The sequence below is a fragment of the Triticum aestivum genome, chromosome 2A (assembly GCF_018294505.1).
Source record: "Triticum aestivum cultivar Chinese Spring chromosome 2A, IWGSC CS RefSeq v2.1, whole genome shotgun sequence".
Taxonomy (NCBI): domain Eukaryota; kingdom Viridiplantae; phylum Streptophyta; class Magnoliopsida; order Poales; family Poaceae; genus Triticum; species Triticum aestivum.
This window is the reverse complement of record NC_057797.1, coordinates 550,630,686-550,650,658: the sequence shown is the minus strand read 5'-3', so window position 1 is coordinate 550,650,658 and position 19,973 is coordinate 550,630,686. Positions and strand designations below refer to the sequence as shown.

The following is a 19,973-nucleotide window of genomic DNA, read 5'->3' as shown; positions in this document are numbered from 1 at the left end:
GAACATCTGACATACACGTTTTGATAACTACATGATAGTTCAGTTAAACGGTTTAGAGTTGAGGCACCAAAGACGGTTTTGAAACATCGCAAAACATATGAGATGTTTCGAGGGCTGAAATTGGAATTTCAGGCTCGTGTCCACGTCAAGAGGTATAAGACCTCCGACGATTTTCTTAGCCTGCAAACTAAGGGAGAAAAGCTCAATTGTTGAGCTTGTGCTCAGATTGTCTGAGTACAACAATCATTTGAATCAAGTGGGAGTTGATCTTCCAGATAAGATAGTGATAGTTCTCCGAAGTCATTACCACCAAGCTGCTAGAGCTTCGTGATGAACTATAATATATCAGGGACATATATGATGATCCTTGAGATATTCGCGATGTTTGACACCACGAAAGTAGAAATCAAGAAGGAGCATCAATTGTTGATGGTTGGTGAAACCACTAGTTTCAAGAAGGGCAAGGGCAAGAAGGGATACTTCATGAAACGGCAATTCAGCTGCTGCTCTAGTGAAGAAACCCAAGGTTGAACCCAAACCCGAGACTAAGTGCTTCTGTAATAAGGGGAACAGCCACTGGAGCAGAATTACCCTAGATACTTGGTAGATAAGAAGGCTGGCAAGGTCGATAGAAGTATATTGGATATACATTGTGTTGATGTGTACTTTACTAGTACTCCTAGTAGCACCAGGGTATTAGATACCGGTTCGGTTGCTAAGTGTTAGTAACTCGAAATAAAAGCTACGGAATAAACGGAGACTAGCTAAAGGTGAGCTGACGATATGTGTTGGAAGTGTTTCCAATGTTGATATGATCAAGCATCGCACGCTCCCTCTACCATCGAGATTGGTGTTTGCGTTGAGCATATACATGTTTGGATTATGTCTATCGCAATACGGTTATTCATTTAAGGAGAATAATGGTTACTCTGTTTATTTGAATAATACCTTCAATGGTCTTACACCTAAAATGAATGGTTTATTGAATCTCGATCGTAGTGATACACATGTTCATGCCAAAAGATGGTAATGATAGTACCACCTACTTGTGGCACTACCACGTAAGTCATATCAGTATAAAACGCATGAAGAAGCTCCATGTTGATGGATCTTTGGGCTCACTCATTTTTGAAAAGTTTGAGACATGCGAACCATGTCTATTGGTGTATATGCATGAAGAAACTCCATGCAAATGGACCGTTTGGACTCACTTGATTTTGAATCACTTGAGACATGCAAATCATACCACATGGGCAAGATGACTGAAAGCCTCGTTTTCAGTAAAATGGAACTAGAAAGCAACTTGTTGGAAGTAATACATTTTGATGTGTGCAGTCCAATGGGTGCTGAGGCATGTAGTGGATATCGTTATGTTCTTACTTCACAGATGATTTGAGTAGATGTTGTGTATATTTACTTGATGAATCACGAGTCTGAATTATTGAAAGGTTCAAGTAATTTCAGGGTGAAGTTGAAAGATCGTCGTGACAAGAGGATAAAATATCTATGGTATGATCATAGAGATGAATATCTGAATTACGAGTTTGGCACAGAATTAAGACATTGTGGAAATCGTTTCACAACTAATACAGCCTGGAACACCATAGTGTGATGGTGTGTCCGAACATCATAACTGCACCCTATTGGATATGATGCATACCATGATGTCTCTTATCGAATTTCCACAATAGTTTATGGGTTAGGCATTAGAGACAACCACATTCACTTTAAATAGGGCACCACGTAATTCCGATGAGATGACACCGTATGAACTATGGTTTAGAGAAACCTAAGCTATCATTTCTTAAAAGTTTGGGGCTGTGACGCTTATGTGAAAAAGTTTCAGGCTGATAAGCTCGAACCCAGAGCGGATAAATGCATCTTCATAGGACACCCAAAACAGTTGGGTATACCTCCTGTCTCAGATTCGAAAGCAATAAGGGATTGTTTCTAGAATCGGGTCCTTTCTCGAGGAAAAGTTTCTCTCGAAAGAATTGAGTGGGAGGATGGTGGAGACTTGATGAGGTTATTGGTCTCTTCAACTAGTGTGTGGCAGGGCACAGGAAGTTGTTCCTGTGGCACCTACACCAATTGAAGTGGAAGCTTATGATAGTGATCATGAAACTTCAAATCAAGTCACTACCAAACCTCGTGGGATGACAAGGATGCGTGCTACTTCAGAGTGGTACGTAATCCTGTCTTGGAAGTCATGTTGCTAGACAACAATGAACCTACGAGCTATGGAGAAGCGATGGTGGGCCCGGATTCCGATAAATGGCTCGAGGCCATAAAATCCGAGAGAGGATCCATGTATGAAAACAAAGTGTAGACTTTGGAAGAACTACTTGATGGTCGTAAGGTTGTTGAGTACAGATGGATTTTAAAAGGAAGACAGACAATGATGGTATGTGTCACCATTGAGAAAGCTTGACTTGTCGTTAAGGTGTTTCCCGACAAGTTCAAGGAGTTGACTACGGTGAGACTTTCTCACTCGTAGCAATGCTAAGAGTCTGTTGGAATTATATTAGCGATTACTGCATTATTTATGAAATCTTGCAGATAGGATGTCAAAACATTGTTTCCTCGACGATTTTCTTGAGGAAAGGTTGTATGTGATACAACCGGAAGGTTTTGTCAATCCTGAAAGATGCTAATAAGTATGCAAAGCTCCAGCAATTCTTCTGAGGACTGGAGTAAGCATCTCGGAGTTGGAATGTACGCTTTGATGAGATGATCAAAGATTTTGGGTTTATATAAAGTTTATGAGAAACTTGTATTTCCAAAGAAGTGAGTGGGAGCACTATAGAATTTCTGATGAATATATGTTGTTGATCAGAAATGACGTCGAATTTCTGGAAAGCATATAGGGTTATTTGGAAAGTGTTTTTTAATGGAAAGCCTGGATTAAGCTACTTGAACATTGAGCATCAAGATCTATAAGGATAGATCAAAACGCTTAATAGTACTTTCAAATGAGCACATACCTCGACATGATCTTGAAGGTGTTCAAGATGGATCAGTCAAAGAAGGAGTTCTTGCCTGAGTCGTAAGGTATGAAGTTAAGACTTAAAGCTCGACCATGGCAGAATAGAGAGAAAGGACGAAGGTCGTCCCCTATGCTTAAGATGTAGGCTCTACAGTATGCTATGCTGTGTACCGCACCTGAAGTGTGCCTTGCCATGAGTCAGTCAAGGGGTACAAGAGTGATCCAAGAATGGATCACAGGACAGCGGTCAAAGTTATCCTTAGTAACTAGTGGACTAAGGAATTTTCTCGATTATGGAGGTGGTAAAAGAGTTCGTCGTAAAGGGTTACGTCGATGCAAGCTTAACACCTATCCGGATAGCTCTGAGTAGAGATACCGGATACGTATAATGGAGCAACAATTTAGAATAGCTCCAAGTAGAACAGTTATTTGGAATAGCTCCAAATAGAACGTGGTAGCTACATCTAGGAGATGACATAGAGATTTGTAAAGCACACATGGATCTGAAAGGTTCAGACCCGTTGACTAAAGCCTCTCTCATAAGCAACATGATCAAACCCAGAATTCATTTAGTGCTAATCACATAGTGATGTGAACTAGATTATTGACTCTAGTAAACTCTTGGATGTTGGTCACATGGCGATGCGACCTGTGAGTGTTAATCACATGGCGATGTGAACTAGATTATTGACTCTAGTGCAAGTGGGAGACTGTTGGAAATATGCCCTAGAGGCAATAATAAATTGATTATTATTATATTTCCTTGTTCATGATAATCGTTTATTATCCATGCTAGAATTGTATTGATAGGAAACTCAGATACATGTGTGGATACATAGACAACACCATGTCCCTAGTAAGCCTCTAGTTGACTAGCTCGTTGATCAATAGATGGTTACAGTTTCCTGACCATGGACATTGGATGTCGTTGATAACGGGATCACATCATTAGGAGAATGATGTGATGGACAAGACCCAATCCTAAGCATAGCACTAGATCGTGTAGTTCGTATGCTAAAGCTTTTCTAATGTCAAGTATCATTTCCTTAGACCATGAGATTGTGCAACTCCCGGATACCGTAGGAGTGCTTTGGGTGTGCCAAACGTCACAACGTAACTGGGTGACTATAAAGGTACACTACAGGTATCTCCGAAAGTGTCTGTTGGGTTGGCACGAATCGAGACTGGGATTTGTCACTCCGTGTAAGCGGAGAGGTATCTCTGGGCCCACTCGGTAGGACATCATCATAATGTGCACAATGTGATCAAGGAGTTGATCACGGGATGATGTGTTACGGAACAAGTAAAGAGACTTGCCGGTAATGAGATTGAACAAGGTATCAGGATACCGACGATCGAATCTTGGGCAAGTATCGTACCGCTAGACAAAGGGAATTGTATACGGGATTGATTAAGTCCTTGACATCGTGGTTCATCCGATGAGATCATCGTGGAGCATGTGGGAGCCAACATGGGTATCCAGATCCCGCTGTTGGTTATTGACCGGAGAACGTCTCGGTCATGTCTGCATGTCTCCCGAACCCGTAGGGTCTACACACTTAAGGTTCGATGACGCTAGGGTTATAAAGAAAGTTTGTATGTGGTTACCGAATGTTGTTCGGAGTCCCGGATGAGATCCCGGATGTCACGAGGAGTTCCGGAATGGTCCGGAGGTAAAGATTTATATATGGGAAGTCCTATTTTGGTCACCGGAAGAGTTTCGGGGTTTATCGGTAACGTACCGGGACCACCGGGAGGGTCCCGGGGGTCCAGCAAGTGGGGCCACCAACCCCGGAGGCTTGCGTGGGCTAAGAGTGGTGAGGGACCAGCCCCTGAGTGGGCTGGTGCGCCTCCCACAAGGCCCAAGGGGCAGCTAGGAAAAAAAGGAGGAAACCCTAGGCTTAGATGGGCCTAAGGCCCACCCTAGGGGGCGCCTCCCTCTCTTCCCCCTTGGCCGCCCCTTGTTTCCCATCTAGGGCTGCCGCCCCCCTAGGGGTGGGAACCCTAGAGGGGGCGCACCATCCTCCCTCTCCCCTATATATAGTGAGGCATGGGGCTGCATATAACACGCGATCTGATCTCTGCCTCTTGGTGCAGCCCTCCCTCTCTCTTCCTCCTCTCCCGTGGTGCTTGGCGAAGCCCTGCAGGATTGCCACGCTCCTCCATCACCACCACGCCGTTGTGCTGCTGCTGGATGGAGTCTTCCTCAACCTCTCCGTCTCTCCTTGCTGGATCAAGGCGTGGGAGACATCGTCGGGCTGTACGTGTGTTGAACGCGGAGGTGCCGTCCGTTCGGCACTAGGATCTCCGGTGATTTGGATCACGACGAGTATGACTCCATCAACCCTGTTCTCTTGAACGCTTCCGCTTAGCAATCTACAAGGGTATGTAGATGCACTCTCCTTCCCCTCGTTGCTAGTCTCTCCATAGATAGATCTTGGTGACACGTAGGAAAATTTTGAATTTCTGCTACGTTCCCCAACAATAAATGCCATTAAAAATATTATACTTAAATAAAATCAGTGGGAGATTATGCCTGGCAAAGAAAATATGAACACGGCTAAATTGCAACGTATTTTTTATGTTCATTTTGTATAAGGATGCTGCGTTGCAGCATGTTCTTCATAGTGAATCCGGTGCTATAGGACATTAAAACATCAATTTTTCCCGTTGCAACGCACGGGCATATGTGCTAGTATATTAATCAAGAAAGTACTTTACATAGTGTACAAGGGTGTGGTGGGGCTTTTGCCCCAATCACAGTGTACTAGGGTTCAGAGGTATAAGTAATTACAGGGGATTAAAGTAGTTTGGCTAACCATAGGCAATCTCTGTGGCAAATTCAGTAATGAACCCTAGCAGCTCAGGTTTTGTCCTGTGTTGCAACATCAAGAAATCTTCTCTGAATCTTGACAACTAGGACCTGTCGGAAGGCGTCACTCCTCTGAAGATCAGGTTATTCCTCTCTGTCCAGATCGACCACGCTGCTGTGGTGAACACTTCCATGATCATGGGTTTGTTTAGCCGCTGCCATCTAGTCAAACCTATCTCCTTCTATTGCCCAGGTCAACCCAACTGAAGTCCAGCACGTGTAGGAGAAACTGCAGGTATAGAACAGATGTTCCAGAGTTTCTTCTTGTTGGGTTTGGTAGAGCACACAGTAGTCCGTCCTGTCTGTCGATGAGCCCATTACTTAATGTCTACGTTTGAGCATGTTCTTGCTGTTTTAATCTATCGGACAAGAGGAGCGACACAAAAACCCTTAGTTTCATTGTACACCTCGACTTCCAAATCCACCGAAAAGCCTGATCAGCTGTGACATTGTATATCTGGACGATGAATATTTGGGCCCCCCATGTGCATGCCCAAACATCTCTCTGCTCTAGGTCTATCTGACACTCAGCGGTCGCCAGCTGCAAATCCCGCGCTTCTTGTGTTGCCTGTTGAGACATTGGTAGAAAAAAGACCGCTTCTGCACTTTTCGCGCTTAGGATTTCATGGACAGTCATATCTTCAGATATAGCATAGGAGTGCGCTCTTGGGAATCCTTCTTGGAAGGTTACCTTGCACCATTTATCTTTCCAAAATAGTGTGCTGGAGCCATCCCCTATTTTAACCATGGAGATTCCTCTGATGATAGGAGATAGCGACATTAATTCTCTCCACCAGAACGACCCGCATGGTCCAGTGGCGTGCGGGATTCTGTCCACATAGTATGTGTCCCAGATCAAGGTCACCCATGGCAGATCGTGTCTTTTATAGAATTTGTCTGGGAACTTGAGTAAAAGGGCTGTGTTTAATGTTTTTGTATCCAGCACACTGAGCCCCCCTTGTCTTTCGGCTTACACACCATCGTCCATGAGGCCAGTGAGTTTGCTGTCTCCCCATTCTCATTCTTCCATCTCCAAAGGCACAGTCTTCTGATCTTGTCCAAGTGAGCAAGAATTTTAGGCGGCAGGCGGATGGAGCACACCGCATACACCGCGATTGCAAGTGAGCACGGAGTTTACCAAGGTCGGTTTGGATCCATAAGAGGCCATGTAGATTGTTGCAGACAGTCTTCTCTCTAAAGTGTCAACCAGGGGCATCAGATCGACGACTGTGGGTTTCGTGATCTCCATGGGCAGCCCCAGGTACGTGAACGGCATCGAGCCTACTGTACATCCAAAGATCGCAGCAAAGCCTGCCGCTGACGCTGTGTCTAGGTTGATCGGCACCAGAGTAGTCTTCTCGAAGTTTATCCAAAGTCCAACCGAGTCAGCGTAATCAAGCAGAATTTTCTTCATGCCTCTTGCTTGTTCTTCATATGTCTGCATCACAATTATCGTGTCGTACACGTATTGTATTGCGGGGAAGTCTTTGTGTGTGCATGGGGGGGTTGGGTGTCTGAGGACCCCTCGGCGAAGTGCGCCGTTGACAGCAGCTTGCAACAGGTTGGCCGCGAGGACGAAGATCAAGGGCGATAGCGGGTCACCTTGTCGCCCCGCCCCCGGTGGCGGCATTGAAACTGACGGCCCGGTACCCCATTGAGCTGTGGGAAAAGTCCATGTGTCTCATGACCTCAATCATAGCCGGGTGTTCTATAGTATCGAAGGCCTGGGAAAAGTCCAGTTTTAGAATAAACGCCTGAGATCCAGAGGCTTGACATTGGTATATATACTCGAACGCCCAAGCCAAGCAGGTCCTGTATCATTCTCCCTTTCAAAAATCCGTATTGGTTCCTGTGAATGATTTTTAGAATCCATTTCTATAACCGATCCGCAAGCAGTTTGGTTATTAGCTAAAGACAACAGTTTAGCAGTGTGATGGGGCGAAAATCTTTTGCTCTCTGGGGCGAGTGGATCTTCAGAATGAGAATGATGAACCCGGTGTTTATGCTTTCAAGATTGAGTTCTTCTGCGCGGAAATCATGACAAAGCTGATAAAATTCAGGTTTGATTATATGCTAGCATGATTTGGTAAAGTGACCCTAAACCCATCCGCCCCTGGAGCTCTGTCGGCCGGCATGGTTCCAACTGTTAGAGTTATATTGATGATGGCCTTTGGCCTTTTGTATTCTTGCCTTTTGGCATCCTCATGTACATTATATATATGGTGGCTTTGGCCTCCTAGTAATACAAGTTGCATATTTTCTGACATGGTATTAGAGCTTAGGTCAAATTTTTTCGCACGTGCAACTCGTGCTTGATCCTTCTATCGCGTCGCCGTCGTCCTCTTGCCCGATGTGGCCGCTCCCTCATCTCTGCTGCTGCCATTTCTTTCCATCAGATTGTTGTTGTCTCCACTCTAGAGCGTGGCTGAACGCCGCTCCCGTGCATCTTGCACCTTTCGGCTCCTCCAACTAGTTCACGCCGGCCTGGCCGCCACGGAGGAGGTTCTCCACCGCCGCCGGTGAACTTCAGGCTGTCGCCCGACGCTCCTCCGGCTGCCGCCCGCAGCCCATCGGGCGTTGCTCCTCCGGCCTCATCTTCCCGTCGCCGCCCGACTGCTCCTCCGGCCCCGTCTGCCCGTCACCATCCGGCTCCGGCCCAGTCTGCCCGTCGCCGCCGGCCCCTCCCGCCCGTCGCCGCTGGCCGCCCGTTTGGCCCCGGTCTCTCCGCGCAGTTGGCCTCCGCGTGCACTCGTGTGGTCGTGTGCGTGTGTGAAACTGCCGCACTTTTAGTTCCCGTTCAGATCAGATCGATTCCTGTGATTTCGCAGGCGCTGGTTGCTTGGGCTCCTGGTGGGCCGCTGTGAGTGGTTTGCCAATTCTTTCGGCTCTTGGCTCTCCTGCTGACTTCTAAAAAAAGAGAGAGAGACAAAAAAAGAAAGAAAAAAAAAGAAAGAAAGAGTGCAATGTTTTCATCTGGTACACCTCTCCCTCACCGCTCGATGTTTTTTGGCGGTGTTCCATATATTGATCCCGTCTCGCACATGAGCCGTTCCTCGGTGCTTGGTGCTCGCCCACTTGGAGGTGATGGTTGTCGCTCTACTTCGACACCTATTGTGACATCCATCGGTGCTGCTAGTCGCTCTACATCGACTCCTATTGCGGCTTGTGTGCACGGCGGTGACCGCTCTATGTCGACTCCCCATGTGGCTCTATGTCGACTCTACCTTCGGCTTCCACGGGTGGTGGCGACTGTTCATCGTCGGCAGATGCTTCTACCTCGACCTCTTCTGTCCTGTCCCTGTCCGCATGTGAGATTGCATAGCTGCGATGCCTGCTTGATGCTTGGGATTCTTCGCCGACAGTTTCTGCAAGTTCCGTGGCTGACTCTTCCAGCATTGAGAAACCACTTCCTACTCATTCAGGTACATCCCCATGGATTCTTGATATTGGAGCGTATTTTCATATGACTTATGATTCTTCAACTTTGACCTCCGTTCGACCTGTCGAGTCTCCTATTCGTGTTCTTACGGCTGATGGCACTCCCCTCCCTGTAGCTAGTCGAGGCACTCTTAGCACTTCTTCATTTCATGTTCCCTCTGTTTCTCATGTTCCTTGACTTACCATGCAGCTCATATCTAGTGGTCAGATTGTTGACTCTAGTTGTAGGGTCATTCTAGACTTTGATTCATGTTCTGTTCAGGATCGTCGCACGGGTGCTCTACTTGGTGCTGGCCCTCGACGTTCTGATGGTCTCTGGGAGCTTGACTAGCTTCGTCTTCCCTCCGCTGCCACCTCTGCCAGTCTCGCAACCCCTGTTGTTGCATCTACCAGCTCTTTTCAGCAGTGGCATCATCGTCTTGGCCATTTATGTGGTTCTCGTCTCTCGTCTCTGGTTCATCATGGTGTTCTGGGGTTTGTCTCTGGTAATGCTTCGTTGGATTGTATGAGTTTTCGGCTTGGTAAGCAGATTCAGCTACCCTATCCTCACAGTGAGTCAGTGTCCGAGTGTCCTTTTGATCTCGTTCACTCTGATGTTTGGGGTCCGACTCCCTTCGCTTCGAAAGGGGGTCATCTTCGAAAGGGGGTCATCGCTACTATATTATCTTTATAGATGACTTTTCTCGGTACACTTGGATCTATTTCATGTCTTCTCGTAGTGAGGTCTTATCTATATACAAAAAATTTGCTGCCATGGTTCATACCCAGTTTTCCACTCCTTTTCGTGTTTTTCGTGCAGATTCAGCTGGTGAGTATATCTCCCATGCGCTGCGAGGATTTCTTGCTGAGCAGGGTACTCTTGCTCAGTTCTCTTGTCCTGGTGCTCATGCTCAGAATGGCATGGCTGAGCGCAAGCATCGTCACCTTCTTGAGACGGCGCGTGCGATGATGATCGCCGCCTCTCTTCCTCCTCACTTTTGGGCTGAGGCTGTTACTACTTCCACCCATCTCATCAACATTCAGCCATCTGCTACTCTACAAAGTGGTATTCCTCTCGAGCGTCTTTCTGGTCGTTCTCCTGATTATTCGGCACTCCGTTTGTTCGGTTGTGTCTGCTATGTTTTGCTTGCCCCCTCGTGAACGCACCAAACTGACCGCTCAATCTGTTGAGTGTGTCTTTCTTGGATATAGTGATGAGCATAAGGGCTATCGGTGTTGGGATCCTGTCGGTCGCCGGATGCGTATTTCCCGAGATGTGACCTTTGATGAATCTCGTCCCTTCTACCCGCGTCCATCATGCTCATCTTTTTCTATGGAGGACATCTCTTTTCTTACTTTTCCAGATACACCTCTCTCTGTGCCCAGTATTCCTACTCCTCATCTTGTTGTTGCAGATCCGACGTCGTCCTCTCCTACGGTTTCTTCTACTCACTTGTCGCATGATTCTCCATCTTCATCGCCGATAGCTTCCCCTTCTACACCTTCATCGCCGATAGCTTCCCCTTCTCCACCTTCATCACCAATACATTCCTCGTCTCCACCTCCAGTGATTCCACCTCTTCCGTCCTTTCCTTTCCATTATACTCGTCGTTCACGTGTTGTGAATGAGTCTACCGATGTGCCCTCTACTTCTGGTGTGTCGTCTCCCTTCTCTCATCAGACTTATGGTCTTCGTTCTCGGCCTTGTCCGCCCCCTGACCGATATTCCCCGTCTCGTTATGGTCTTTTGGCCGTTCTTGAGTCGACTTCTTATCGAGATGCTATTTTTCATCCTGAATGGCAGTTCGCGATGGCAGAGGAGATTGCTGCCCTTGAGCGCAACGGCACATGGGACCTGGTGTGACGCCCCCGATTCGATCGTACACTAATCATGCATGCAAATGTGTACGATCAAGATCAGGGACTCACGGGAAGATATCACAACACAACTCTACAAATAATATAAGTCATACAAGCATCATAATACAAGCCAGGGGCCTCGAGGGCTCGAATACAAGTGCTCGATCATAGACGAGTCAGCGGAAGCAACAATATCTGAGTACAGACATAAGTTAAACAAGTTGCCTTAAGAAGGCTAGCACAAACTGGGATACAGATCGAAAGAGGCGCAGGCCTCCTGCCTGGGATCCTCCTAACTACTCCTGGTCGTCGTCAGCGGGCAGCACGTAGTAGTAGGCACCTCCGGTGTAGTAGGGGTCGTCGTCGACGGTGGCGTCTGGCTCCTGGACTCCAGCATCTGGTTGCGACAACCAGAAAGAAAGGAAAGGGGAAAAAGGGGGGAGAAAGCAACCGTGAGTACTCATCCAAAGTACTCGCAAGCAAGGAACTACACTACATATGCATGGGTATATGTGTAAGGAGGCCATATCAGTGGACTGAACTGCAGAATGCCAGAATAAGAGGGGGATAACTAATCATGTCGAAGACTACGCTTCTCGCAGCCACCGTCTTGCATCAAGTAGAAGAGAGTAGATTGAAGTCCTCCAAGTAGCATCTCCAAATAGCATCTCATAGCATAATCCTACCCGGCGATCCCCTCCTCATATCCCTGAGGTAGAGCGACCACCGGTTGTATCTGGCACTTGGAAGGGTGTGTTTTATTAAGTATCCGGTTCTAGTTGTCATAAGGTCAAGGTACAACTCCAAGTCGTCCTGTTACCGAAGATCACGGCTATTCGAATAGATTAACTTCCCTGCAGGGGTGCACCACATAACCCAACACGCTTGATCCCATTTGGCCGGACACACTTTCCTGGGTCATGCCCGGCCGCGGAAGATCAACACGTCGCAGCCCCACCTAGGCACAACAGAGAGGCCAGCACGCCGGTCTAAACCTAAGCGCGCAGGGGTCTGGGCCCATCGCCCTGAGCACACCTGCACGTTGCGAGGGCGGCCGGAAGCAGACCTAGCCTAGTAGGCGTTCCAGTCCAATCCGGCGCGCGCCGCTCCGTCGCTGACGTCTGAAGTGCTTCGGCTGATACCACGACGTCGGGATACCCATAACTACTCCCACGTAGATGGTTAGTGCGTATAGGCTCGTAGCCGACTCAGATCAAATACCAAGATCTCGTTAAGCGTGTTAAGTATCCGCGAACGCCGAACAGGGCCAGGCCCACCTGTCTCCTAGGTGGTCTCAACCTGCCCTGTCGCTCCGCCACAAAGTAACAGTCGGGGGCCGTCGGGAACCCAGGCCCACCTCTACCGGGATGGAGCCACCTGTCCTTTCAGCCCCCTCGTCAAAATCACTTGCGGGTACTCAATGAGCTGACCCGACTTTAGTCACCATCTGTATAGTATGTATGTATGTATAGTATATACCCGTGATCACCTCCCAAGTGATCACAGCCCGATAGTATAGCAAGGCAGACTGACAAGAATGTAGGGCCAATGATGATAAACTAGCATCCTATACTAAGCATTTAGGATTGCAGGTAAGGTATCAACAGATGTAGCGACAATGTCAGGCTATGCATCAGAATAGGATTAACGAAAGCAGTAACATGCTACACTACTCTAATGCAAGCAGTATAGAGGATAATAGGCGATATCTGGTGATCAAGGGGGGGGGCTTGCCTGGTTGCTCTGGCAAGAAGGAGGGGTCGTCAACTCCGTAGTCGAACTGGGCAGCAGCAGCGTCGGTCTCGTAGTCTACCGGAGAGAAGAGGGGGAAGAAACAATGAATACAATGCAAACAAATGCATATCGATGCATGACATGACAAGTAACGATGCTAGGTGTGCCCAATCGCGGTAGTAGGTGATACCGACGAAGGGGGGGAAACAGCCGGGAAAGTATTCCAGGTGTTTCGCGTTTTCGGACAGATGAACCGGAGGGGGAAAGTTGCGTGTTTGGTATGTTAGAGGTGTGTGGTGGACGAACGGGCTGCGTATCCGGGATCGTCCCGTCGTTCTGAGCAACTTTCATGTTGAAAATATTTTAATCCGAGTTACGGATTAAAAGATATGATTTTTTTAAAGATTTTATTAATTTCTGGAATTTAATCAATTAATTATTTAATTCGAAAAATGGAATTATGACGTCAGCATGATGTCATGCTGACGTCAGCAGTCAACAGGGTTGACTTGGTCAACCTGACATGTGGGTCCAGTGGGGACCCACCTGTCATCCTCTAATTAGGTTAATTAGGGTTTAGGTTAATCTAATTACAGTTTAATTAAACTTAACTAGTTAATTAAATTAATTAAACCGGATTAATTAACTTAATTAATCCATTAGTTAATTAATTAATTAATTAATAATTTTATTAATCATTTTTATTTTTATTTATTAATTTTATTTTTAATTCTCCTTTTCTTTTTCTTTTCTTTTTTTTCTTCTGGGGCTAGGGCCCCTTTGTCAGTGGGCCAAAGGCCTATGCGGGCGTGCGGGCGCCCCCGGTGCGGTTCGGGCGCACCCGCGCGGGGCCGAGCCCGACCGGGAAGGCGAGGCAAGGCGAGGCCACCGGGGAGCAGCGGCGCACCAGAGGCCGGTGAGGTAGAGGGGAGGGCCGGCCAGCTACGGCGAGCGGCGGGGCCGGGCCGGCGAGTGCCCTGCGGGCACAAGGCTGGACGCGAGCGGGGGGCTTCACGGCAGTCGCCGGATAGGGACGCCGACGGGAGGAGGGAAGGGCGGAGACGAGGCGCACCGGGACGCACGCGTGCCGTGGCCGCGGCGACGAGCGCCGGGCGCGCGCGGTGGTGCGTCGAGCAGGGGAGGGGAGGAGAGGTCGGGGGCGGGACGGCCCGGCGCGGCAGGGGGGGAAGAGGCCCCGGCCGAACGGAGGAGGCGCGAGGGGAGGGGGCACGCGGGCGCGGCCGTGCGGAACGAGGCCGGCACGGGCACGGCCGCCCGGGGAGGGACCGGCGACGACTAGCGCGAGCGCGCGAGGGAGAGAGAGGGAGCGAGGCGGGGCTCACTGAGGCCGTAGGGGGAATGGCAGCGGGCTCGGGGACGGTCGGGGAGGACCGGCGAGGAGGAGGTCGAGGAGGCGGCGTTCGGCGGCGGTTGCGCGGGCTTCGGGCGGCGGCGCCCAATCGGTGAGGGGCGGCGCGGATCGACCCGGCGGCCTCGGGGTGGGTGACGGGACGAGGCGACGGCGGCGATGCGGGTGGGGGACGGCGGAGCGCCGGTGTTGGGTGGTTCGGGGCGGGGGGGGAGGAACGGCGGTGGTCTCCTCTGGATCCCGATCCAGATCGGGCGAGAGGAGGGGGGCGAGTGGGTGGAGTGGGGTGTCGGTGGGGAGTGGGGGGGAGGTGAGTGGATAAGGGAGGGGAAGTGGGGGCCGACCTGGGCCGACCTGGTTGGCCCGATGGCCAGCTGGGCCGCGGTCCAGCAGGGGGGGGCTTCCCTCCTTTTGTTTTTTTTATATATATTGATTCGCATTAAGTAGAGCCATCAATTGATCTTTGTAAAAAGTGTAACTTGCCTCATAACTCAAATTGCATTGAATGGCACTGCCACAAAAGTTTTACTCCAGAATAAATTAGTTTAATATTTTATAAAATTACCAAAGGCATTTTATTAATTGTTTTGCTGCTGTTTTATCCACTTATAGTATTTAAACATTTTATGAAAGTGTGGTTCCTCCACCGTAGTTACTTCTGCACCATTGGGCACAACCCGAACATTTTAGTTTTAAAGTTCGAAAATTTTGATGTTTGCCTTTTACTAAATTTTGAATTTGAATTGGTTTTTGAACTAACGCGGGATTATCAACAACAACTGCGGTGACGTGGCCTCATTAGCGGGGAATCACTGTAGCTTAATTATCCGGGCGTCACAATTCTCCTCCACTACAAGAAATCTCGTCCCGAGATTTAGGATCGGTTATTAGGGGGAAGGGGTCTGGTTACGAAATTCTAACGATTCTTCTCGGTCATAGTAGCTCTTCTCGAAGAGGTCGACCCATTACATTGATGTCTTCAGTCCTCTCCTTCAGGTCATCATGATGAAGTTTGTCGTCCTTTCTTCGGGGGTTCCATCGTACTTACGAAAGGATAAAGGGTGGGTATCCCAAGAGAATGGACCTCTGCAGGTTTGACTATCTGGTCGATAACATCGGGGAGGGTGGCGGAAGTAACTCTCGAATTGAAACTTAAGAAAATATCAAGAGCAGAGTAAGGAGGTATCCTGGGAAGTTTCGAGCGGGCAGGCAATCGTTCGATGCCTGATATGTGGCATGAAAGGGGTTCGATGCCACGAGAATAAGTATTTGTCTGATACCAGATTGAAGGTGGCTCATGAATTACATACGAGGCCACGCGCAAGGAACAACCTTGGGTACAGGGGGGTACAGGAGAGTCAGGTTTCGATCCTGTGGAACTGTGGGTTATGGGCCCACCATGTGGATTAAAAGTAGGAAGGACAGTGACATCTTGCACGATCATGCAAGCAAGGCATGCCATAGGATAGTCTGTCGGTTATGTCGGCAACAACATCGGTACCAAGGGCGAGGGACGAAGAGAACCATTTTCCTGCTCGTTGAACGAGGCGGACCAATAGGCAAGGTTCTCGTCCATCGGTGGTTACCGGAATGTCATCAACAATAGTAATAGGGTCTTACTTACAGAGGGGTACAACGAGGTGCTTACCTAAGCAGGGGATTATCACTGCTTAGATTATATAGGTCACAAGAAGGGTCAAACAGACCCATGGAAAGGAAAATGTGATCATTAGGTTAAACAGAACAATGGAAAGGAAAAATGTGTTTAAACACATATTTCGGGGGTATATCCTTCCCAAGGATAAGCAGAGCATGATATCCATGACAGGATATAATGTAGAAAACCCTTTAGGTAAGGGGGGAGAAATTTCATGACATTACCCATACAACGGTGTTCGGATAATTGAGCAAGAAACATTTAGCATTGGGCTTCGGATGTTCTTGTTGAAAATCAGAGTATCGCAGACATGCTTCGAGATAGCATTGACATGGCCTTCGGGTGAAGATCAGACTTTGGAATCACGAAGGATCCATCTGGAATAACTTGTAGAATCAGTATTACAATTCCCTCATGGATGAATGGATAACCCTGCTAAAAAGGAATCTATAATGATAGGTCCTCCAGCCGGGGGGGGGGGTGCTAGGTATGACATCATGCTACCGGGTCATCAAGGATCAACATCATAACTCTCTGAAAGTTGCCCCAACCATCTTAGCTGACCGGGATTCGGATCCGATTGGTGTCAGGATACCCCAAACTTAGGATACCTGAGAAGAAAAGGATGCAACGCAAATAGACGAGATGACATTGTAAGATTCTCGGGGAAATGGACTATGAAGTGATTTCTGTTAACAAGAGTCCATCATTAACCCAAGGAGAGGACAAGGAGGTGTCTGGTGAACTCAACGGCAATTCACCGAGATTCCCAAAGGATAGACTCCAACATTTAAGTGAACAAGGAGATAACATTTGTCGGAGCAAATGATACAAGGAAGTATGCTCGAGGGAAACATACACAAGTAAACATTGGTTGAAAGGTGCGCCCGATGGGTTGGGTTGCACGGCCAATGTCAGAATGGTGATTCAATAATCGATAGTCTAAGAATTTCACTTCAAAGCAAGAGGCTTGCTAGAAGGGCAGAATTCAAACAGCACCGTTCACTTGTTGGTACACCGGTTGGAAGCAACACGGGGACCAAGAAAGAATGGTGATGGTGAGAAGCGTCTCAATACCAAGAATTTCTTAAGAGGTGGAGCAGTCCTCACAACATCCTTGATATTAACAGATGGTAATACTCCAAGGTAAAGAAGAACAAATGCTGGATAGCAGGGATCTCAAGGTTTACACAAAACACGAACATCTCGTGTTGAACGGAAGGCAATAAAGTGGTCGATGAGAACAGGAATCATCGAGGGCAAGGATGGTATTACCCATCATGAATTCAATTGAATTCCTGGAAGAGCTCATAAGATTGATGATGATCACGACACAAGTGTCGAGAGTTTCCATGCCGATGTGATCAATCAGCGACGACATCAAGTCAAAGTAATGATGAAGCAAGAGGTTAATGGAACCACGGTTATGACATAAACTCGAACTCAAGCTTGTTGTTTAAGGTGAAAGGGAATGACGAGGAAAATCGACGTAAGCTTAATTCATCGTCGAAAATTGTGCTCTGAGAAGAAGGACCGGGTAGCACAGTTAAAATCATCACGACAATGATATAGCCAAACATGCTAGGAATGGCGTGATCGGGTACAAACTCGTACTTATAGAAGCTTACTGAAGAGTTGTTGAACCGTAGAGCGGACTCGGTTCAGTTATCGGTGTCTTTGAGTGTTCAATAACTCCGAGCCCATGAAAAATTGTAATCGGTGAGTATGTAGTACTTGATGTAGAACTCATAAGAAATTATGCAGTTCCAAGATAATCTCGAGATACCAGGTGGTAATACTCGAGGACAGATCAAACTAGAAGTTGAACTGGGGTATTGCTCTATAGAAGACAAGTGCTTAAACTTGCACCGGACATGATATTTAAAGGAGAACATGGTCAAAACCACGATTGCAAAAGGCCAGATCCTAGTTATAAGATGAACTTATACCAAAGGAATAATTTATTTAAGAGAAGCTTTAATGATAAGATTTACATCGTGTCCATGGGCATGAACACAAGTTCAAGGTCGACTTCCACTTCTCCAATGCATAACCTTTCATTCACTTCTCACGTTCGATGAAGTTGCAGTGTTGAAATTTTATCTGGTGAAGCACCAGAAGAGTATGATTCGTGAAAACTTTCGAGTTCACACATATTAAGGAAGGCATAGGTTCAACCCATCAGGGCATCTTACGAACATATACCACAAACTTCGGGGTAATTAATACAAGCTCGAAAGTAGAGCATTGTTGGTCAAGCAGAGGATACAATGTACCAAAGGCATTATGTATCAGGGGAAAGAGCTCACAACGTGATTAATATGAAGGACATAAAATCCAACAAAGGAACCGATGGTCCACAACGGAGCTGGTGTGGGTATCGGTACTCTATCAAAGGAAGAAGGAATGCAAGTGCACCGGATTATAGAAACAACTGACTAACTCAATTGTCAAATGCAAAGGAATTATGATTTCCAAATCAAGGGATCAGAAGCAATGCTCTGATTAGGGATGGATAAGTTGAATAGCCTTATGGTACAATCAACGACAATTGGATTGGTCGAGAACCAATTCCAGTTAAAAGAATGGCAGCTCAGCCAGAAAAGTAACTTATAAGGATCAAAGATGATTGCGTGTATTCGCAAACATATTGAGTCAACAGACTCAAAAATGATAATGACAAGGAATGTCAATAAGACTACGAGAGTTATGGGATTAACCTTAATGCCAGTAAGCAAGAATTTCAAGAGCCAAAGGCTCCAGAGGATTTTCGGAAGATCGAATATTATTTAGAAGACTTTTGTGAAACACAAGAACAACTGGGGATGAGCGGATACTCGGCAAGCGCGAGTAATTATCCGTAGGGGTATTCATGCAGCAAGGAACTGCAGGGCAGTAAGCGTAAAGAATTCTCAGAATATCGAAAAGTATTTCAGGACATCTTGTAATAACAAGAGCAACTGGGGATGACAATATGAACGATAGGTGTAAGTAGTTATCCAGAGGGATTTATCGATGGAAGTGAATTGCAAAAGCGATGGCACATAGTTTCGAGAGCACATCGTAGAGTATCTTCGGAATCTTCTGGTGCAGCAGGCGGTCATCGGTAACAAGTGGCTCTCCGGGAGAAAGTACTTGCGAGAACCTAAAGTTAGTTTTGTTTTTAGCGAAATCATTTAACCCGAATAGAAGAGAGCTCAGAGTCTCAGAGTAAAGGTCGAGGAGTAAAAGATCCTAGTACCACCCAATGGCGACGTGTGCCCGTAAGACACACAGCCATGTTAGTAAAGGTTTTGCCATGTCTAGACTCAACTTCGGCCAAGGAGTTGGAAAGGGGATTCCTACAGGCAGTCGGCTCTGATACCAACTTGTGACGCCCCCGATTCGATCGTACACTAATCATGCATGCAAATGTGTACGATCAAGATCAGGGACTCACGGGAAGATATCACAACACAACTCTACAAATAATATAAGTCATACAAGCATCATAATACAAGCCAGGGGCCTCGAGGGCTCGAATACAAGTGCTCGATCATAGACGAGTCAGCGGAAGCAACAATATCTGAGTACAGACATAAGTTAAACAAGTTGCCTTAAGAAGGCTAGCACAAACTGGGATACAGATCGAAAGAGGCGCAGGCCTCCTGCCTGGGATCCTCCTAACTACTCCTGGTCGTCGTCAGCGGGCTGCACGTAGTAGTAGGCACCTCCGGTGTAGTAGGGGTCGTCGTCGACGGTGGCGTCTGGCTCCTGGACTCCAGCATCTGGTTGCGACAACCAGAAAGAAAGGAAAGGGGAAAAAGGGGGGAGAAAGCAACCGTGAGTACTCATCCAAAGTACTCGCAAGCAAGGAACTACACTACATATGCATGGGTATATGTGTAAGGAGGCCATATCAGTGGACTGAACTGCAGAATGCCAGAATAAGAGGGGGATAACTAATCCTGTCGAAGACTACGCTTCTCGCAGCCACCGTCTTGCATCAAGTAGAAGAGAGTAGATTGAAGTCCTCCAAGTAGCATCTCCAAATAGCATCTCATAGCATAATCCTACCCGGCGATCCCCTCCTCATATC

General features: G+C 47.4%; 1 pseudogene; it reads left to right on the top strand.

Moving 5' to 3' along the window:
• Positions 1-19,973, top strand: part of LOC123189376 (probable RNA-dependent RNA polymerase 2) — a 62,772-nt pseudogene that overhangs the window by 4,428 nt on the left and 38,371 nt on the right.